The following is a 22408-nucleotide window of genomic DNA, read 5'->3' as shown; positions in this document are numbered from 1 at the left end:
TGTGAAATTCATCTTACTTTAAAATTTTTACTTCATTTATTATTCTTTTAAAACTGCTAAACCAGGGGTGCCTGAGTGGCTCAGCTAGTTAAGCATCTGCCTTCAGCTCATGTGATGATCCAAGGGTCCTGGGATAAAGCCCCATGTCAGGCTCCCTGCTCAGTGGAGAGTCTGCTTCTCCTCCTCCCTTTTCTCCTTCCCCTGCTTGTGCTCTCTCTGTCTCTCACCCTGCTCTGTCTCTCTCTCTTTCTCTCTCTCAAATAAATAAAATCTTTTTTAAAAAAACCACTAAACCACTTATGGAATAGTTAATACATACAAGGCAACCAATGTTCCATGGACCGTACATTGAAGAATTCTGATTTAGAGAATGGGTTTCAGGTACTTTGCTTTCTGCTAATTTTGCCTAATGCAGCAATAGAATGTGGATAATCTAAAGTAATCAACCATGTTGTTTAATGAATAGGAAGAATGCTTATTTCTGAAGAGCAAATTCTGAAGAGCAAAGTATTATATTCATATTAAATTTTCTGGCAGATATGAGTTATGTGGATATAGTTTGTTTATAGTTAAACTGGGAGTTAAACAATTTAACTTTTTCTATATAACGTTTAAAATAAATATATGAATATGGTCACATTTTAAAAGGCAAATAATAAAGAAGACTTTGTGAAGAAAAGCATCCACTTTAACTGACCCTTCACACCTCCAATCCTATTTTCATCTATTAAAGTATTAAATGTATTAACCACCTAATATGTGTCAGATACTTTTCTAGGAGCAGGAGAAGCAGATATATTGTATCATTATTTCATGATTTATCATCTTTAGTATTATCTATTGACAGCCAGAGATTGAAAAAAAAATAATGATAGAGCTCACTTACCCTACCCTGGCTTCATGAAAAGAGCTTCTGGGAGTTTCAGAGTCGAAGGGGAATTTGGAGTTTGCACAATGCTGACAGGGACTTCAGTGGAAACACTGAAAAATAAAAAATTAATGAACTAGATAAGTGGCAATAGAAAATTTTCAAAACAAAATAGATAGGGAAAAGGAAATGGAAAAAACCTCCACATTGTAAGAGATCTATGACAACAAAAAGTAACCTAGCATATATGAATTTAAAGTTCTAGAATAAAATAATAACAGGGTTTGAAAAATTAAGCCCAAAATATTCCCAGATTTGATGAAAATTATAATCCCTGAGATCCAAGAAGCTCAAAGCCCAAGCAAGATCATGAAGAAAACGGACAGACATCATAATCAAACAGCTGAGAATCAGAGATCAGGGTAAAATCTTTTAAAATAAATAAGAAAAAATGTATTAGGTATAACAAAATAAAAGTCAGAAATGGTAGCAGACCTCTTGGAATCAGTCCAAAACAGAAACATTGGAGTGAGATCTTTAGAGTATTAAAAGCACAAAATCCTCTCAACCTAGAATTCTATACCCAGTACAAAATATTTTTTTCAAAACTGAAAACAAAATAAAGACTATTTCAGGGGGAAAAAAAACACTGAAACAATTCATCACCATCCGACTGTCACTACCAAACAATATGGAAGGTATTCTGTAAACGGGAGGAAAATCCTACCAGATGAAAATATGGATCCATACAACCCAATTCAAAGCACTGAAAACACTAACTTTGGGGGTAAACAACTCTTTTCCCCCTATTTTTAAGTCTCTTTAAAACATATTTGAAAGCAGGATGGCAAAATAGGAGGTCCCCCATCTAAATCCTCCCACAGCAACAATAGTTTGACAGCCATCCACAGACAAAAACATTTACCTTTGTAAGACTGTTGGGATTCAAGTAGGAGCTTGTGAAACCCTGGTGGAGCAAAAACCAAAGCAAGGCCATTTTTTTAAGATTTTATTTATTTGAGAGAGAGAGAGAGAGAGAGAGAGCACAAGCAGGGGGAGGGGCAGAGGGAGAAGCAGGCTCCTCTCTGATTAGGGAGCCCAAACTGAGGCTGGGTCCCAGGACCCTGGGATCATGAACTGAGCCCAAGGCAGATGCCTAACCGACTGAGCCACCCAGGAGCCCCTAAAGCAAGGCCATTTTGACAAGGCTGGTCCATGCTCTGGTGGCATACCAACTGTGGTCCAGCTAACAGACTCAGACACAGCTCCATTCATCCCCTTGTGAATTCAGCTACAACCCCTTTTGGTTTTGGTCCTGCCACCAGCACCACCTGTGTGGGGACCACCATGATACTGAGATTTACCTCTAGGAGTTAGACCAGGTCCCCACAATAAATATCAGAAAAAAATCCCCTTGTGCTTCTGGCAGGAGGAAGGGAAAAAAATCATTTTGAAGTATACTAGAGCATTATGTTATTTGTGTAAAGTTTTGCCCTCAGAGAAAATTAGTTAACCAAAGCCTGACCTTCTGGGGTATTATCAGAACGGTATCACCTAGGGGAAGGGAAATAACAAACTCCAATTCATTCTAATCAACCTGCCCCACCTAAGGGGGGAGGAAATTCAAATTCATGGGAAGTTCATAATCCAGAGCATTGGCTCACTAAAAGATTGAGAATTAATCATAGAAACATAGAACCCTTCCCTCCCCTACACCTCACCACCACATAACTATTGGGGAAAAATAGTAGATACACAAAGATGAGGAGGACTGAGAATTGTCCAAAATTAATTAAAGACACCAAACCACAGATCCAGGACTCTTAGAGAACAATAAGCAGAATAAATTTGTTAAGAATCTCACCTAGGTATTCATATTCAAATTATAAAAAAAAAACAAAGACAAAATCTTTAAAGAAGCCATGGAAGGGGAGCAAAACAATTTACCTATAGCAAAACAAAGATAAGAATTATATCCAACTTCTCTTCATAGACTATGCAAGCAACAAGAGAGTGAAGTACAGTATTTAAAGTGTTGGGGGTGGGGCACTTGGGTGGCTCAGTGGGTTAAGCCTTTGCCTTTAGCTCAGGTCATGATCTCAGGGTCCTGGGATCAAGCCCCACATCAAGCCCTATATCAAGCTCTGCACAGCCACCCTTGCTCAGCAGGAAGCCTGCTTTTCCCTCTCCCTCTGCCTCTGCCTGCCACTCCCCTGCTTGTGCTCGTGCTCTCTCTGTCAAATAAATAAACAAAATCTTTAAAAATAATAAAATGAAAAATAAAGTGTTGGGGGGGGAACATAACCTAGAAATCTGTACTCAAGCAAAATTATCCTTCATAATTGAAGGAAAAATAAAATGGTCAATTAATTCATCAAGAGTACAGAGTTTCCAAATACATGGAGCAAAACTTGATAGAACTGAAAGGAATAACAAACAAATCCACAATTAGAATTGGAGATTTTAAGAACCCTCTTTCAATTGATACAATGAGTAAACAGAAAATTATGAAAGAAACAGAATACTTGAACAATTCTCAATTGACCTGACCTAATTAACAATTTAGAATATCTATTCAACAATAGAAAAATATACATTCTTTTAAAAAATAATGAAACATTTATCAAGGCAGACCATGCTTGGGGCTATAAAACAAATACCAATACATTTAAGAGCATTCAAACCATGAAAAGTATGTATTCTGGCTATAATTGAATTCTGAATCAATAACAGAAAAATATCTGGAAAATCCACAATATTTGAAAAATAACATGCTTCTAAATAAGCCATGGGTCAAAGAGATCAAAAAAATCAGAAAACATTTTAAATTGAATGAAAACACAATATATGTGGGATGCTGCTAAGCATTACATACGGTGAAATTTAGAACTCTAAACATCTATATTAGGAAAGGTTTCAATTCAATGATATCAACTGTCATGTTAAGGAAGATCAAAATAAGCCCAAAATTAGCAGAACAGAAGAAATATAAGAGAAACAGTTGGTCAGTCTGAAGATAGTATATAAAATTTCAGTATTTATGCCACTTTTTCTGTAAGTTTGAAGATACATAAAAATTTTTAAAAATGGGGCACCTGGGTGGCTCAGTCAGTTAGGCCTCCAACTCTTGGTTTCTGCTCAAGTCATGATCTCAGGGTTGTGAGATTGAGCCCCGTTTCAGGCTCCATGCTCAGCAGGGAGTCTACTTGAGATCCTCTCTCTTTCTCCCTCTCCCCCTGTCCCTACTCCCACTCACACTCATACACACACACTCTTTCTCTCCCTCTAAAGAAATTGATAAAATCTTTATAAATAAATAAATAAATCCAAATAAATAAATAAATAAACAAATAAAATATAAAGACAAGGTTTTCCCATGTAAGTCAAATGGATTCCCCTTTTTTACACTGTACTTGAAACATTTCTCCATTTTCATTTGCTTTACATTTGTGAGTATGACTTTCTTGTACAGGATTTTGTTTCCTGTTGTTTCCCAGGGCCTTTAAGTATCCTTTTGTTTTTGTTATCAAAAGAATAAAGTTCTTCCATTATTCTATAATACTTTCTGTTTTTTCATTCTTACAGTTTGTTTCACATCGTTGTCTTTTTTTTTTTCCTGAAAATATCTCTTTTGTTTGTTGTTTCAAGTTTTTATTTAAACTCTATTTGGAAAAATAAAAATTAAAAATTAAAAAAAAAACTCTATTTGGTTAACATATAGTATAATATTGGTCTCAGGTATGGAATTTAGTGATTCATCATTCACATATAACACCCTGCGCTCATTCCAACATGTGCCCTCCTTAATACCCATCACCCATCTAGCCCACCGCCCCCCCCCCACCTCCCTCTATCAACCCTCAGTTTGTTCTCTATCATTAAGAGTCTCTTATGGTTTGTTTCCCTCTCTTTTTCCCCCTTCCCCTATGTTCCTCTGTTTTGTTTCTTAAATTCCACAAATGAGTGAAATCATATGGTATTTGTCCTTTGTCTGACTGATTTGTTTGGAGACATCTCTTTTAAAGCCCTCTGCAGTCTCCTTTTGCTTCAAACTGTACCAATTTTTCTTTAACCCTACTACTGCTTCTATCACTACTACTATTATACACAATGACCCATCTGCACATGTGCACACAGATACACACACACGCGTGTGTGTGCGTATACACATGCACACACAGGTTTTTCTTGTTTGCTCTTGATTTAACAGTCATAATTGCATTATGGTCTGAAAACAAGGCCTATAAAATTTAGACTTTTTGGAATCTATTAAAATGTTCTCTTAGTTCAACAACATGATTCATTTTTTAAAAAGTCCTATAAGTGTGTTAACTACATACTTCAATTCTTTAAAAAGTTTTAATTTAAAAAATAGAAGTCCCCTAGGAATGTGGGGAAAATATACATTCTTTGTTGTTAGAAAAACTGCTCTCTTCTTATTAAATCAACCTCATTTACACCTATCTGATTCTTTTATGTCATTATTGATTTTGTCCTACTTATCCTGTGTTAATGTCTTTCAATGCGATTGTGTTTTTCATCAAATTCTTGATTCTTAAAGCATTTACCTTATAGATTTTGCTGATATATTGTTCTGAGCACAATACTATTGGCTTAAAATTTTATTGCTTCTGATATTAATATTGCTTGTCCTACTTTCTGATTTGTATTTTCCTAATATGTGTTTAATTATGTCTTTATTTTTAATCTTTCTATATAATTTAATTTCGGTATTTTCTTTGTGAGCAGTACATTTAATCACAACTTTTATTTTAAGCAGGTAAATTCCACTCATTCACATTTATTATAATTACCAATATGTCTGGTCTTATTTCTAAAACTTTATTGTTTAATTTTCTATTTAATTAGTATACTTTTTTATCTTTTTCTAAATGCTTCATTTTTTCCTTTTGCATTCTTTTCCCTTTGCTACTAATTTCAAAGAGGCGCTGCATAATTCCTCTATACCCTAAATGTTGTAAAACACCTACTTGAAGAGAATATTGATGTATTAATGTACAAAAACTGAAGATGACTACATATCCACAATGCACTGAGTTGAGAACCTTTGAATATTTTTATTCTTTCCCCACTTCTTATCTTTGGTGTCATTTATTTGAAATGTGGGTTCTAAGTTACTATGTTATACAGAGCTAATTTATTTTCTCTGTCCAGAAACTGCTCTTAACATTTTCATGATAATTCACATGTACATTAGCAACAATTACTCAATTTTATCTATGTTTTATTGTCACTATTGCTCCTTGTATATTTAATCTTCTCCCAACTTTAGTTTTTTTCTGATTCATCTTTCAGTAAGCTGGAGTGGTTCCTTAAAGTTGTGTTTTGTTTTCCAAGCCCTCATATATCAAAAATGCCCTTTTTCCTTTCTCACATACGAAAAATATATGTGAGGATCAAATTGTAAAATCAAAGTCCTTTATTCTTATGAATATGTAAATAAAATTCTTCTCACATAGCCTCCACTGTTGCAGATTGGATTATCTTATAATGATCTGAGTCACTTCCTTCTTTAAGTTACCTATTATTTTTCTGTAGAAGCTTATAAGATTTTGTTTTTATCCATGAAATTTATAAGTGTCACCAGGAGCCCCCAGGGTTACTGTCGTTAATTCTGTCTAGAGGTCAAATGCATGCCCTTCCCTCTAAGGAATGCAGGTGCACCAAGATGGTCTAGCCATCAACTATAAGCAGGGATCTAGTGAAGACAAATCATCAGTATTAGGGAGGTCTAGCACTAGGCAACCAGTCTGAACCATGGGCCTAAGTTGCAGCAACTGAACTCCTGGAGGGATTGAGTGGGGACAAAGCAGAACCCTAATTCCTAACCCTAAGCCCTCTGAGACTAGTGGGAAAGGAAACAAATTGGAAATACATAAGCAGGGATATAAATAATGGATCCAGTCACTGAAACTGGTGTATAAAATAACAGTGTGACCAGGGTGAGTAGGCACTGTCACAGAGTTTCAGCATTAGAAAACAAGAAAAAGTGCCCTTTCAAGAATGTAGGTGTACCAAAAGGGTCCAGTCATCAACAGACATTAATCTTGAAGGATCAGCCTCAGAAATCAGGGTAATAGGATTCCATTCCTGCTATTCTTGAAGTTCAGACCTAATTACTAGGTTTAATTTAGAAGGTATTTTCTATGTTTTTCTTCCTTTCTCCAGAATATATGTGACTACAATTCATGTTAAGCTCTCCACACATACCTCAGTCTAAGCCTCCTCATCTCTCCATTAATAGTAGCTGAAAAAGTGATCTTTTTTTTTTAACTTATCTATTCATGAGAGACACACACAGAGAAAGAGGCAGAGATGTAGCCGGAGGGAGAAGCAGGCTCCCTGAGGGGAGCCTGATGTGGGACTTGATCTCAGAACCCTGAGATCATGCCCTGAGCTGAAGGCAGGTGCTCAACCGCTGAGCCATCCAGGTGTCCCTGAAAAAGTGATTTTCACACAACTTATCAGAGAGAAATTTAGCCTCCACCCCACAGTGTGAGTGAACAAAATAGGACTGTTCTCAGAGTGTGTGTCTATGAGACAATAAAATTAGTCCATAGAGTTAAACGAAGTCATCTTCAAGTGGCTCTACCTCCCAGGCCCTTAGGCTGCAGACTGGATATCTTCACTGCCTTGGAGGGGAAGTGACATAATCACTTCCACTTATATTTCATTAGCTAGACTTACTCACATGATCCCACCTAGCCTCAAGGGAAAGTGGGAATGCAGTTGCTCCTATGAGAGGCAACAGTAACGCATATACCAAGGCAATTGTCGCCCCCCGCCCCATGCCAATGTAAAGAAGAATCTCTGACACTAAGGCTGAAGGTCAGACATGGGACTGGTAGTGAATTCACTGAAGTTTTATGCTTCTCCAGCAAGATTTCTCTTGGCAACACCAAAATATCAGGTTGCGCTTCCATTAACACACACACACACACACACACACACACACACACACCTGCCTGACACCCCTGACATAAGAGCAGTACACTTTATCAACAATGATCATGAACATTAGTTTCTAGACTAGCACATTGGATTGTCATTTTCCAAGGCTGACATTTACAACTCTCTTAACTTAGTGATGTTAGATACTCAGAATAATGGTACTGGGGCCTTGGAAATAATCGAAATGAGTTAAGTGCAGATATTGTTAAGCACCCTTTAGAATCATTGTCTGAAGTTTGTAGCTCATAGTTTTCCTTTAATTAAACTGCCTGCTCTATTCGGGTGTTTAAATTACACTGAATATGATGTACTGTCAGATGCTCTTAAGGTTAATGTAGAATTTCCCTCACTAATTTCCGTCTTTCATTCAACGTTTCTGTTCTGCTAACACAATGAGATGCAGTAAAATGAGGTTCCTTTCTTGTTGCTTTCTTAGCAATGTGAAGAGCACAGTGCATGCAATGCATGAACAGAAAATGAATTGTAAGAAAAGTTGCTGTGAAGACATCCAGAGCCCTCATTTGTTGTAACCCTTCATGTTTTGGAAATTGAAAGAGTTTTCTTGAAAAGGTTCAAGTGCTTCTACAAACCCGAAACCTCTCATCCAAAGCTAGCTCTCATCTCTGAGTTAGCCCCTAAACGCATCAGACGAGGAGATTCACTACAGCTTTGGCCTGAGATAAACAGCAGGCACACAGCCTGCCTTTGAGGGTCCTTGGTATGCTTCAAGGCCTCAAAAACAGTGACCTAGGCAACTGGCTCAGTGGGAAAGGGTGAAATCCAGACCATACAAAATGAGGAATTAAGGGAGGAAAAAGAAGATCTTAAACCAACAAGCACTGAAGAAGCTACAGCCTTCGTGCTGAAGTGAGATACTTTGTGTTAAATTTGAGGACCCAAATGACTGAACTTGAACTTCACAGGAATAGGCATGAGAATTTTTGCTAAGCCCCTCTCTACTAATCAGTGTAACAAATATTTTATCGTTTTATCTCTTTTCCATTTCCTATTTCTTATCCTCTCTTCCTCTTCTGTGGCATTTTCCTTTCTGTGACTTTCTGGATTTGCTGCTTTGTGAGTTGGCCTCACTGGTGACCAGAGGCACCAGACATGATTTAGCCTACTTGGGAGTAATCAAACTAAAGCTGTCACTGAAATTCTTGTCTTCCTTATAATTCTGCATTACCCTTGGCACACCTAATTTGTCTGACTAAATGCTTTATGAGAAAACATTGAAGAAGTGTTCACTGAGTCTTCTAGAAGTATTCAAGTACTACACGCCCTGAAACTGGGCCCTCTTGTGGGTCCATTGTCAAATGAGAATGGAGTGTCCAAGGGAGACAGAACATGAGAGACTCCTAACTCTGGAAAATGAACAAGGGGTGGTAGAAAGGGAGGTGGGCAGGGGGTGGGGGTGACTGGGTGACAGACACTGAGGGGGGCACTTGATGGGATGAGCACTGGGTATTATGCTATATTGAACTCCAGTAAATAAATAAATAAATAAATAAATAAATAAATAAATAAATAAAATAAAAAGTAAAAAAAAAGAGAGAGAATGGAGTGTCCCCGATTTCTGAGCTGCCACCCTTGCTGGAGCAGAGACATCAGTAGACATCCCCATGTACGAGCCTGGGATTCCAAGTCTGGATTGCAGAGTTCTCCTACTCCTAGTTCTGACACTATCTCCCCGAGGGTAGCCTTGGACAGGCTCTTCCTTCTGGACCTCGGTTTTCTCGTGTGATTTAAGACAGTTGAAAATAAATTTTGGTCACTGTCAATACCTTCCAATCAGCACTGATTGGAAGTGTTTGCTTGGGTCACGGTGTTCAGAAAGATTCTAAGTGTCCAGGTTCAATATTGTCACTGCACTCTGTTGTCACTGCATTATTTCTTTTTTTATTAAGATTTTATTTATTTATGCATGAGAGACATAGAGAGAGAGGCAGAGACACAGGCAGAGGGAGAAGCAGGCTCCACGCAGGGAGCCCGACACGGGACTCAATCCCGGGTTTCCAGGATCCTATCCTGGGCCGAAAGTGGTGCTAAACCACTGAGCCACTGGGGCTGCCCTTTTTTTTTTTTTTTTTTTTGACTGCATTATTTCATAATGGCTAAGAGCAGTAGTTAAGAGTATTGGATTTGGAATCAAAATTTCCTGGACCCCCTTACTAGGTGTGTAGCCATTAGCATGATACTTAACTTCCCTAAGGTTGTGTTCCCTCACCTGTAAAATGAGAATAATATTACATGCCTTAATATCGTAAGGAATGCATTAGACAAATCATATAAAGTTGATAGCACAAAACCTTACTGTGTGAGCCCATGGTCTGTATAGAAAACTATCTGCATGGCCCTCAACTCACAAGCCCAAATAAATATATAGCAAAATATCTGCCACAGGCAGAGGACTGAGGAGTAGTGCTCTACTAGTTAACATCCCAAGACCAAATACTTTCTAAGATGTTTTCTAGCTTTCAGGTTATGTTTCTGTGGATACCAGAACAGCACAGATTGAGGTTAACCACCTTAGCGGCATGTGCAGTGGAATTTATAGTAGGCATATGTGGGATGTTGACAGCTTTCCTTGATTGGCTACTTCAATTCAGTTCAGCCAGCTTTTAGAATTCTTTTAACTAGGCATGTCTCCCTACTTAAGAAACAGTTAAACAAAGAGGAAAAAAAAAACAAAACAGGTGATCATGTTGAACTTGTGGATTAACTTTACACCAAACTGATGTATATCAGTTGACTTATTATCAACTGGTTATATCTTTTTTATCTAATAAATTTAGTATTTTTGCAGTTTGGGTGCAGATATCACTTCCAATTCCAACAACTCAAACTCTCACTCTTCTATGGATTCCGGGAAAATCGTCATTCAAACAAAAATTTTTTGAATGCCTATGTGTCAGGCCTTGTCATATCCACTAAAGATATGAAATCATATAAGCCATGGCTCTTGGAGCTAAAGCACGTAGAATCTAAAAAACAAATTCTAATGGCATGCCTGGATTTGTCCTGCTCTGATTTTATATATTTAACAATTAGCCCTTTATTCTTTATGGTCAGTATTCCAGCATTCACAAACATCCAGTTCCCCTCTCCTTTCTGAACGCAGACAACTGCATTCCCACTCTCCCTCGCTACGTGGGAGCATGTGCTTAAAGCTAACCAATGAAATATGAGTGGAAATGATTCTATCACTTCCTTCCAAAACAGAACATGAGAGACTCCTAACTCTGGGAAACGAACAAAGGGTGGTAGAAAGGGAGGTGGGCGGGGGGTGGGGGTGACTGGGTGACGGGCACTGAGAGGGGCACTTGATGGGATGAGCATTGGGTGTTATTCTATATGTTGGCAAGTTGAACACCAATAAAAAAATTTTTTTAAATAAAAAAGATTAGGAGAAAGTCTTCATGCTTTCTCTTTCCTTGACGTTGGTGCTCCAGAAGTCCCCAGTTGAAATAGCCGCATCACAAGGTAGACCATCCATTGATCTGTGAACCTACCATACCCAATCTCACTGCCTGTTTGTATGGGATATGTAGAATGAGCAAATATGAGGCCTTCTTGTGTTAAATCACTGAGATTTTTAACATTCTTACTATAGCATAATGCAGATTACACTTTTTTTAAAGAGTTTATTTTTTAAGGAACTTCTACACCCAACATCAGCTCGAACTCACAACCCTGAAGTCAAGAGTCGCATGCTGTACCGATTGAGTCAGCAAAGTGGCTCACTTTTTTATTTTAAATAAAGGCTTCCAACCACAGACAGAGCATACATTCACCCATGCATATTAACTACCTTATCTTCTTTTAACCAAATGTTTGAGGTTGAAGAATATTTAAAACATTGCTTGTGCAATATGGGGCACAGGCTAAAACATCAAGAACATTTCAGTCCTATCACATAGAACTAGGCATGTCTCCCTACTTAAGAAACAGTTAAACAAAATATGTCTCCATTCTCTATTTTTCACGCAGCAGTGCTTTTATATACTTGCTTAGCTTATTTGTTAATGCTAGTAAATTGGGTGAATTATTTTTAGTATATTTAACACTGAAGTGGGCACATATTATGTTGTGATGAATAAATCCAATACTTCAAATCCTTTCTAAAGAAAACGCTGTTTTACTGAATTTTAGAGTCGAGAAATAACCTGTGTTGATAATATAGGGCTTCGTTATCGGAAGCTGATTTGAGAATAGAACACAATGTCACAAATCCCAGAGCACAGTCAAATCAAAGGTCATTTTCTCTGTAGCATACACGTGTTATTATAAACCACCGCAATTGATTTCCAAGTATTATTAAAACAACACAACTACTCTTTCATAATTAGAAATTTTCTGAGTGCAGATGGTGCCCAACTCACAATGGTTCAACTTTGACTAGCAACATGCAGTCTGATCCCGTCTTGTGAAGCTGAGCAGTGGCAGCAAGCTGCAACTTTCAATCAGCCATGCGATCACAAGGGTCAACAACAGAGACACTTAAAACCTTCTGAACCCACACAACCCTTCTGTTTTTCATTTTCAGCACCGTATTCAATCAATTACATGAGACAGTCAACACTTTGTTACCAAATAGGCTTTGTGTTAGATAATTTTGCCCAACCATAGATAGGATCATGTAAGTGTTCTGCGCACATTTAAGGTAGGCGAGTCTAAGCTATGATGTTCAGGAGGTTAGGTGTATTAAATCCATTATTGACTTAATATTTTTGACTTACAATAGATTTATTGAGACATCGTAAGTCGAGAGAGATCTGTATTCAAAATCTTTGCTCTTTTGCCAAGAAAGAGACATTAATGTATAAATAACTGGTAAATGTTAGATGAAATTAGAGATATCCAACATTTCTGTATACTAATAAGTGATGTAATAAGTTTGATAATACATTTACATGTTCATGTTGATTTTGCATGTATTTATAATTGAAAAATGACTAAACAAAGGAAGTGCTTTTCCTTTTATTATTATTTGTTTTAAGTATCATATGGGGGTATAGCTACATAAAATCAAACTCCAGGTGGAAATGGAATCATTCAATAAAATACAGGCATATTTTTCTTCTCCCTACCACCACATGACTGTTCAGAGACAGCTGTGTAATTGGAAACATTCTAAACTTCCATATTCTACTCATGAAACTTACAAACTAGTTGTATATACCTGACAGGAAACTAGAAACCAATCCACAAACAAGCTCATAACTTTATTAAAGCCTTACAGCCTGTATCAAAGTAAATCCTATGCTTACAGGAATGTATAAGCTCCTTGAGTTTTGCCCAATATCTGTCTCTACCCCCAGCCTATCCCCATCTCATCTAAAAGCATTCTTTGCCCTGGATCCAATAATTTCCAACCCTTTGAGGTCCTTCATTAACAATGGGGGTAATGTATAAGCTCCTAACCATGCTATTCAAGTTCCTCTAGAACGTGGTCCCTGATTGCCTCTCTAAACTCAGCTATTCTTCTGCCCCCAGCAAAATACCCCATGTGAGGTTTATCAAAGTGTGACCCATAGATTTGCCCTAGGAGATTCAGCTTAGATACCACCACCTCAGGGAAGCCTTCTCTGAATCCCCATATAGGATTGCATGACCCGCTTTGGTGCTCATTCTCTTTAAAGTACTTAGGACAGAACAACTGTCTTTCTCCTTATCCATTTTCTCCATAAAGGCTGAGAGCTCTTTGAGAGCAGGAATCTTTTCCTCTTCTCTTTTTTTCCCCCACTTCCTAGCAGTGATCCTGGCTGTCATAGAATGAGGAGGTAAGATGGAACTGTGCCCTGCTTACCAGTTGGTAGCTATAACCATAAAACACACAGCCAGTGGTGTGCTGGAACCAGATCATGCCAGCTTGTGAGAGGCAACTATGTACAACGCTTCTCAACTCTTCAGATAGTGACATCAGTTTGGTGGTTTGAAATTAGCTATGGTAGTTGAAAATGCCACAAAACATGGCTAAATGATACAAATCATATTTCTTTTCCCCTAGAGATGTGGTTATTTCCATTTACCATCACAGTGCTGCAAACAATTTATGTCTACTTTGGTAAAGTGGCAAATGGTGCAAATATACCACCTGATTACTTGATAATACTTTCTCCCCATCACATCTTCATGACTGGCTTGAAGATCTGTAGTTTTCTTCTGTAATAATTGCCTAAAAATCTGGGTAACTGATGATTCTATGTGTAGTAACTACATTGATTTTGTTAACTTTGTCATCTTAAGAACTGCATCAGATGAGTTGTGCATAAATTCCATAAATATTAGCGTGTTTTTTGGTGAGTGGTAGTGTTTATGACAAATGGGACAATACATTTATTTAGTTCCAACAAAAAGCAGTGAGTCTGTACCCAATCAGCTATTTCTGAAACATCCTCCAAATAAAAGTTTCAGGTCAATAGGCCTTCTACCAGATAGAAAGGGTTTTTTCCCCCAAGTTTTTTATTTAAATTCCAGCTAGTTAACATGTAGTGCAATATTAGTTTCAGGTATAGAACCAGGTAAAAGTTTGCACAGATCTTAAAGTACCCACTTCTCTTGTTGTGCTGCTATGAAAATACCAGATGGGGACTGCTCTAATCAGGAATTTTAATGGGAATGGTTCTCTCCCTACTACTTTCCATGGCTTATAAATAGACTCAGAAAAGAATTCGGGTTTTAAAAAGCATGATTTCAGACTATGAAAAATATTAGAGAAGTCCTAGAGAACCTTAGCAGCTAAATGTTTGCTATTGCACAGTTTAGTGGTTCCCCAAAATCACTGGGACTGGCCAGCCTAGATGCATCAGAATCACTTGGGAAGCCAGTTACAAATACATATCCCTGTACTCCATAACAGAAGGGTCTATGGTGAGCCCAGGGAATCTATTTTTTTTTAAAGATCCCCAGATAATTCCAGTCTATTGATTGTAGTTTTTAACCCTCAGTCCCCTCTTGGAAACATTTTGTTTTAGTTTACAAGTTTGTCTTCCTTTGACTTTAAAATATATGCTCTCAGATTTGAATAAAGACCATGAAGAGAAGTCAGAATTCATCAGTAACATCAACAAATGGCCAAAAAGGGTTTTTAATATAGAACGCAAGGTATTGAGCTTACACATGAAAAATGAGTAGGGAAATGGAAGAAATTATCTCAGTAATTTAGCTTCTCTTCCCCTTGGAGTATTTTCTGTGATGACCCACCCACATAATTGAAAGACAGGTGCTCTAATCATTGATTTTTCTGATAATTTTTCCAATTCTTTTTGAATGTGTACAACTGTTCTTAAATTGAAATAACAAAAATCAGAGGTATGGGCTTCCTGTGACTCTTCTTCTGGGAAAATCTTTGCTTATTGCCACATGATAGAACCACTCCTTAATGATTTTAAAGCCAGTTGCAAATTTGGAATTATTAGCAGAATCACAACCTAGTGTGTCACAAAATATATTATTGCTTTTTTTTCTTTTTTTCTTTTTTCTTAGAGATGTAGGGAGATGGATGTGGGCAGAAGGATGGAGGAGCAAAGGGAGAGAGAGAGTATCTTAAGCACGCTTCACATCCAGTGCAGAGCTCAACATAGGGCTCCATCTCACAACCCTGAGAACATGACCAAAATCAAGAGTCAGACACATACCTGACTGGGCCACTCAGGTGCCCCTACCATTGCTTTTCTGAACAGAATTTTTACTTATCTCAGTTGACTTTGCCTTTGCATCCACCTCTCAAGTATTACATGTAGATTTAAAAAGAATTAGATACATGAAGACTCCTGACTCTGGGAAACGAACTAGGGGTGGTGGAAGGGGAGGAGGGAGGGGGGTGGGGGTGAATGGGTGACGGGCACTGAGGGGGGCACTTGACGGGGTGAGCACTGGGTGTTATTCTGTATGTTGGCAAATTGAACACCAATAAAAAATAAATTTATTATTAAAAAAATTAAAAGAATTAGACTACACAGGAGCTATGAGTTAATACTTTGCTTTACTTTAGACTGTATCATTCTCTTAGGACATAAACACTTGTAACAGAAACAGAGGGTGTTTTCTTTAACACCCCTCAAGTACATAACCATTATCACTTTTGTATTTGGTTACACATTTTCTTTGACAATGAGGTTTCTCTGGTCTATAGCCATAGATTTATTATGCTATTGTGTTGTTGAATGCCTCCAAATGTCATTATAACAACATGTAATCTTTGTCCTAATTCATAAAACATTTAAAAAATTCATGCCAACATTTGGAGTCCCTAGGAGTACCCTATTTCTAAAAATAATGATATTAAGACTTAAAATCATGGGCAACAATATTTAAATATAGGAAGTATTTTGACTGTGGGTTGTGTTTTTCAGGTTTTGTTTTTTGTTTTAGTGGGTTTGTTATGTTGTGTTTTGTTTTTTCGGATCTGCATCATTGACTTTATCACCTTGGTTCTATGGTTCTAATGTCTTGTCCAGAGCCACTCATTTAATTACTTTTTCAAAACATTCATAACACAACATGGCTATAACTATATAGCTGCTGGCCTTTACTGGAATTATAATGAAGATCAATTATAGTATTTGATCTGGCCTTCCTTTCTAAATGCTACCATTAATTCAAATTAAAATGCTATGTCAATGTGCTTCCTACCATACAAGGAAATGAAGACATCTTTTATGACAATAGAGATAATTTGGGATGATCAGGATAAGAATAGATACTGTTATCTTTATTTTCACAAAAACTTAAGTCAAAGGTTAAAATAACCAGAATATTACAAATATTTTGGAACTTAAAATAAGTTAAGTTGACTCTAGTGAACTAGAATTAGACACTAGTCATATAAATAAGTATACTATGATAGAGTGGAAAAGGCCTTGTGGCAAAAGTAAAGAGTCTTGAGTTCTAATTTAGGCTAGGCTACTATCAAGCTATATGGCTTTGGAAAAAATTTTTAATTTTGGGGGGCATCAGTTTTGTTGGTCATGATATAAGGATATTGAATTGGATGATCCTTTCAATCTTATGAAACACTAGTGATTTGGATGGTGGAAAGTAAAATCACTTAAAATTGGTAAACTCTAATGGTTGGGAGTCATTTCAGCATGATAGTTTGAGGCCACAGAGGGCTGGAAACATGAGAGCAAGTGTTTTCAAAGATTTTATTCAAGAACAAGCTGGAAATAGTTGTTGATCATGACACCGTACAGTTATCTATATCCCAGAATTACAGCTAGCAAGGTCCTCAGAATAAGAGCAAACATATCTAGAAAGAAACCCATAAAGCAGAAATAGTGGGGAAAAAATACTTTTAAGTTGATTAGAGACAAAAATAGCACTGCGACCCAATTTGGATTCAGTTTACAAAAATAATTGTAATGCGGTTCAATCTAAAGTGGTTGTTCCTCCCGGGCAAAGGCAAAAGTTGAAAAAAAATTGACAAAATTTAAAAATAGGTCAAGAACTACCAAATGTATGGTTCCCATCCCAGACTGTGAAAGTGTGAAAAATGAATCGGAATACAGATACAGAAAATGCATATATAATTTGAAGAAGAGACTCAGCTGAGAAACATGAGGTGCAGATTTAGAATCTAGCTCATCTTTGAGATTTAAATACTTATGATGGATTTCCACTAGCTGGAAATAATAGGATGGAGAAGTATTTAATAAAAAGAGCTCTTTTGGAAAAAAAAAAGTACTTAAGCAATGCTACAGAATGACTTCAGCTCAGCACAAACACATGTAAATTTCTTAATTTTGCTTCCCTTCCTAGATGGATCATCTTTTTGTTGGGTGGGAGGGGCCAAGGAGGGAGTAACATAATTCAGTCAAAAGGTAACTGGCCACATTTAAGACCTACATAGATCCTTTCAATTACAAAATATACTCTTATTTCAGGAAATGTTAAATTGTGAATGTCAGAAATACAGTGATTGGTCCACTTTTCCTCTCTCCCTCTTCCCCAGCTCATTTATTCTATTCAATACCTTCATCCTTCTGTAATTGTTTTTGGTGAGATAGGGGTCACCATTGGCCCCTTGAGTATGATCAATCCCCAATCAATCTTAGTCATAATAACATTTATCTTTGAACCACATCCTTAAACCTTTAAATTATTTTCTTTTTTTTTTAATTTTTATTTATTTATGATAGTCACAGAGAGAGAGAGAGAGAGAGAGAGAGAGAGAGGCAGAGACACAGGCAGAGGGAGAAGCAGGCTCCATGCACCGGGAGCCCGACGTGGGATTCGATCCCGGGTCTCCAGGATCGCGCCCTGGGCCAAAGGCAGGCGCCAAACCGCTGCGCCACCCAGGGATCCCTCTTAGCTTCTCTCTTTCATACTGTATAGTAGATTGGATTGAAAACCTAGCTCTGGCACTAAATAGTTTGATGACCCTGGGAAATCATTTTCATACGTTCCTCAATTCCCTCATCTATAAAATGAACATCCATAAGGTCCCATTTCAGTCCACAGTTTGCTGGATTATATTCATGTCTTCTCATGTGGATATCACTTGCATGCTTTGATCACCATCTTTATACTTCTGCAGTCCTTTTTGGGATTCAGTATGCATTTATTCATGGGCAACATCCCAAGAGAAGCATAATATTCCAAATAAGAAAAATTAGCACAATCCAGGTATTTAAATCACACATTATTTAACCATTTGCTCATTGAATAAATATTACTTAGGAGAACAAAGATTCTACTAAGGGCCGTTAGGATAGAGAGCTCCAAGTACAATGAAGGAACAGACAAGAAAACATAAAATTATAGTATGACGAGTGCTGTGATAAGGACACAGGGCCTAAAGAACAGAAAAGGAGCAAAAGTTGAAGGTTTTCTGATTACATAAAATTCAGGAGAGTTTTTTGAAATATACCACTAGCTTATAAATTTGTTTTGAAAATTTATAGCCAAAATGGTGAAGAGATGGCTTTTATTTTATAGACATTTAAATGGAAATACATATAAAGTAAGGCTAATGTGAATATTCAGCAGGCTCACTGGAGTCAATAAATCATGTTTCTTTGAAAGTATCAACCATAAACAAACTAGAACAGACTAACCAGAAGCTATGACAAGAAGACAGAAAAGAGGATATGGCTGCACTATCACAGAACCACACTGAATATGCACTTTGAAAGGTACACTAAGGATGTATTTATTAAGGCCACAAAGAGAACCATACATTATGTTTGCTGGATTTGAGTACCTTGCCTCTTTGTGTGATTAATTATTCCTGTCAACTTCAAATCTGAAAATGTGGAAGGAAAATATAGGGTGCCTCAAGAGAAGGACTATGGAGAATTCCTACAGATCATCCCCTCACCTCATTTTTAATAACTAATAAACACATTTCTCTGTTAAGTCTGTCAGCTAAAGAAAGAAAGGAATGAGAACTGAACACTTCAATAATGTCTACAGAAGTAGAGCACTGAGATCATTATCTAATAGGATCTGGGGATGAAGACTTCTAGAAAAGCAGAAGGAACTTGGGCTGGGTCATCTGGATACGTGGTCTACAGTGATTACATTGCTTAAGCAAATGTTCACCTCCCCCCTTTTACTTTCCAGTTGATTCTGTAGTCCAAAAATACAACCCCTATTTGCTTCTCATAGGAAAGTCATATGCAGCATTAAAACAATTATCCAGGTGATTCCAGACCGTAGCTCCTAACTAGGACATCTTTGAAGAAAAGGTGCTCATTTCCTTAATTTTTGTAAGTTTGTGATGCCTCTGATTCTTCATGTCACATGTTCAGAACACATCTGATTTCACCTGAAGGAGCAGTGGACACTCTCGTGTGAACTCAGAGTCATCTCATGGGGGCAGCATCCTACCTCAAGAGCTTGCCATGTTGTCTTTCTGCTTTCTTTCAAGGGCCTTCCCCAGTGGTAAGAGGATAAGAATGTTCTTTCCACATAGAGAAATATGAGATTGTTATCTCCAAGAATAGTTCTTAACCAACAGAACACAAAAACCAATGGATATGTTATCCTGCCTCTGTCATGTAGACAGTTCTAACAGGAATTCTGTACACTTTTCAGGAGATCCCAACACAATTGAACCCCTATTGCCCACAACGGTGGTCCCAATCTATATATTGGTTTTTCCTCCTACCGTGACTTCCTCTCTCTGGTCCCTTATTCCTGCTCCTGGAATTAACTCCCAAATAAACTACCTGTACTTGGATCTCCGTCTTCAGCTCTACATTCAGGAGAACCTAAAATAAGATCGTGTGATAGAGAAATTGTTCTGTGTTCATCATAGTTAACCCTTCCTGAGTGCAAATGAAAAAAGCACTCACTAGCTTCCTTGAAGTAATGCTAGGGTGCCTATGACACAATTCTGAACTGTGCAATGTCAACAGAAGTGACTGAACCTGTTAAAAACTTCCTGCACAGTATTTCAACCCACTTTTCCTCTGTCTTGGAAACCTTGGGTATTACATGTTCCAAATGGCATAGTCATAAGATGGAGGACAGCCATCTGACCTGTATAGGCCTTTGCTTGAATAAGAAATTTTTATTATCATAAATTGCTGATATTCCATGTTTGTTACTCAAAATAGTATTTCTTATCCTAACATACTTGGTTAATTGTAGCATATCCTATACCATATCCTAGATGGCAAAAAATGATCTGCATATTTAAACTTTAGAACCGGGCACAGCAAGTGTTCAAACCATGTTTGTTTAGTTGAAAGTACGAATAAATGAATGAACCCTACCCTGTATCTATCTGAATACATATATATACACAGTTTCGTTTTATATACATATATTTATATTAATTTGTATATATATTATAGTATATATGTATTTTTATATATTATCTATGTAAGTATACATATAGTATTACATTATGTGTGTGTATATATATATATATGTATATATAATATTATCATTTTGTTGCTAGCAACCTGCAAGCAGAGGTAAAGTCTCAAAAATTTTATCCTTAACATGGAATGATCTCAATAGTTTCTTGAGGAGTGATGAATAATCTCAGCACCCAAAACACCTCTCTAAAGAGAACCACATTATTCGTTTAAAAAAATACTGTTGGTTCAAATAAATATATATTTTAAAAAAACAAATGAATTTGGGGTATTTTGAGGGTATGGGATCAGCTGGTTTGAAAAAATATAAAAGACTAGTCAGTTCTATTAAACAAACTGAGCAGTTTCTGTTTGTTTTATTTTGTTTCAACAAAATATCTTAGTTTGATCTAACCGACCCGTTATTTTGGTACTGTCTGGAGAGAGTAAAATAGAATTTTGCTAGATTTCTAGTTCTTTTTAATTTTTTTCCAATACTTCTGAAATTTTGTCTCGCATACAATCAATTCACTATGAAGATTTTTTTCTCTTTTTTAAGATTGACTTATTTATTTGAGAGAGAGTGAATGACAGCATGAGCAGGGGCAGGGGCACAAGGAGGGAGAAAGGGGAAGCGGACTTCTTGCTGAGCAGGGAGCCCACACAGGGCTCAATATCATGACCTCGAGATCACGACCTGAGCTGAAACCAAGAGTCAGACACTTAAGCAACTCAGCCACCCAGGAGCCCCTGAAGAATTTTTCAAAAAGTCACTCAAATTTTAATTATCGAATCTTAAGATGACTTAAAGAATTATGGACATTCCTATTCTGTGCTATCTATGCAGAAAAGGTTTGGCACACCTATTCAAAATGTCAATAAAAAATGTTGAAGGATAGTAAACTGCTTAGAGAAACAAATGCTTCCAAGGACATGAGCAAAATCTACCTGAATACAAACAAGGAGTCGGTTACAAATTATCCTTATCTATTAATTAAAATAAAGCTCATTAAACGTTCTATTAGATTATGCTTTACTGATATTATTGAAATTAGTTTAGAGCAATAAAATTTATATAGATTAAAGTGAATTCTAAATACTGAAGGCATTTCACCAGTTCAGACTGGCCCTCTCTCTAATGAGTCTACTTACCAGTGCTTTACAATGTCTGAAGAAAGGTAATTTTGAGGAAATAATGTGTTCTTTATTGATTTTGTGCAGTGCAAGTTTTTATCTTCAGAATACTTAGGCCTTATCTCTATAGATATGTGCATACATTTACTTTTATTGAAATACTCAGAAATTTCTACTTAACGAATTTCCAATGTAGTCTACATGTCTTTACCAAAAGGACAAATCTTTGACTATTTGGCCTTTCGTCCATGGGACCATTTTTATTAGTAAGTAGTGATTGATTTGAATGAAAGTTTCCATTTTCTTTAGATCACTTGCAAAGCGCTCTCTCTCTCTCTCTCTCTCTCTCTCTCTCTCTCTTTCTCTCATAGTTAGACACAAGAGAGAAGGAAAGTGTCCTGGAGAGTTAGAGTATTTGGTTACCCCAAAGTAAGGCAGATGCTGTGCTGTTGCACTTTAGAGGACTCCTTCTCTATCATTGGCCTTCCATTCTAGTAGGTTCCATCCTGGCCGTATTTGCACAGGGATTCACATGAAAAGCATTATCGGAGACCAACAACATGGACTTGTTTTGAATGTTGCCTGCAAGTCACATCAGTATAATGTGGATGTGGATCATCCA

At 37.1% G+C, this 22408-nt stretch overlaps 1 long non-coding RNA gene across 1 annotated transcript in view; it reads right to left on the bottom strand.

Moving 5' to 3' along the window:
* Positions 1–885: 885 nt before the first annotated feature.
* LOC102157130 overlaps positions 886–22408 on the bottom strand; it is a 90401-nt gene continuing 68878 nt past the window's right edge. The window contains exon 3 of the long non-coding RNA XR_005386484.1: positions 886–981. This is a non-coding gene — a long non-coding RNA (uncharacterized LOC102157130). The remainder of the gene's footprint in view (positions 982–22408) is intronic.

This window comes from Canis lupus, chromosome X, assembly GCF_011100685.1.
Source record: "Canis lupus familiaris isolate Mischka breed German Shepherd chromosome X, alternate assembly UU_Cfam_GSD_1.0, whole genome shotgun sequence".
Lineage (NCBI taxonomy): Eukaryota > Metazoa > Chordata > Mammalia > Carnivora > Canidae > Canis > Canis lupus.
The sequence above is the reverse complement of the archived record's forward strand: the minus strand, read 5'-3'. Positions and strand labels throughout refer to the sequence as shown.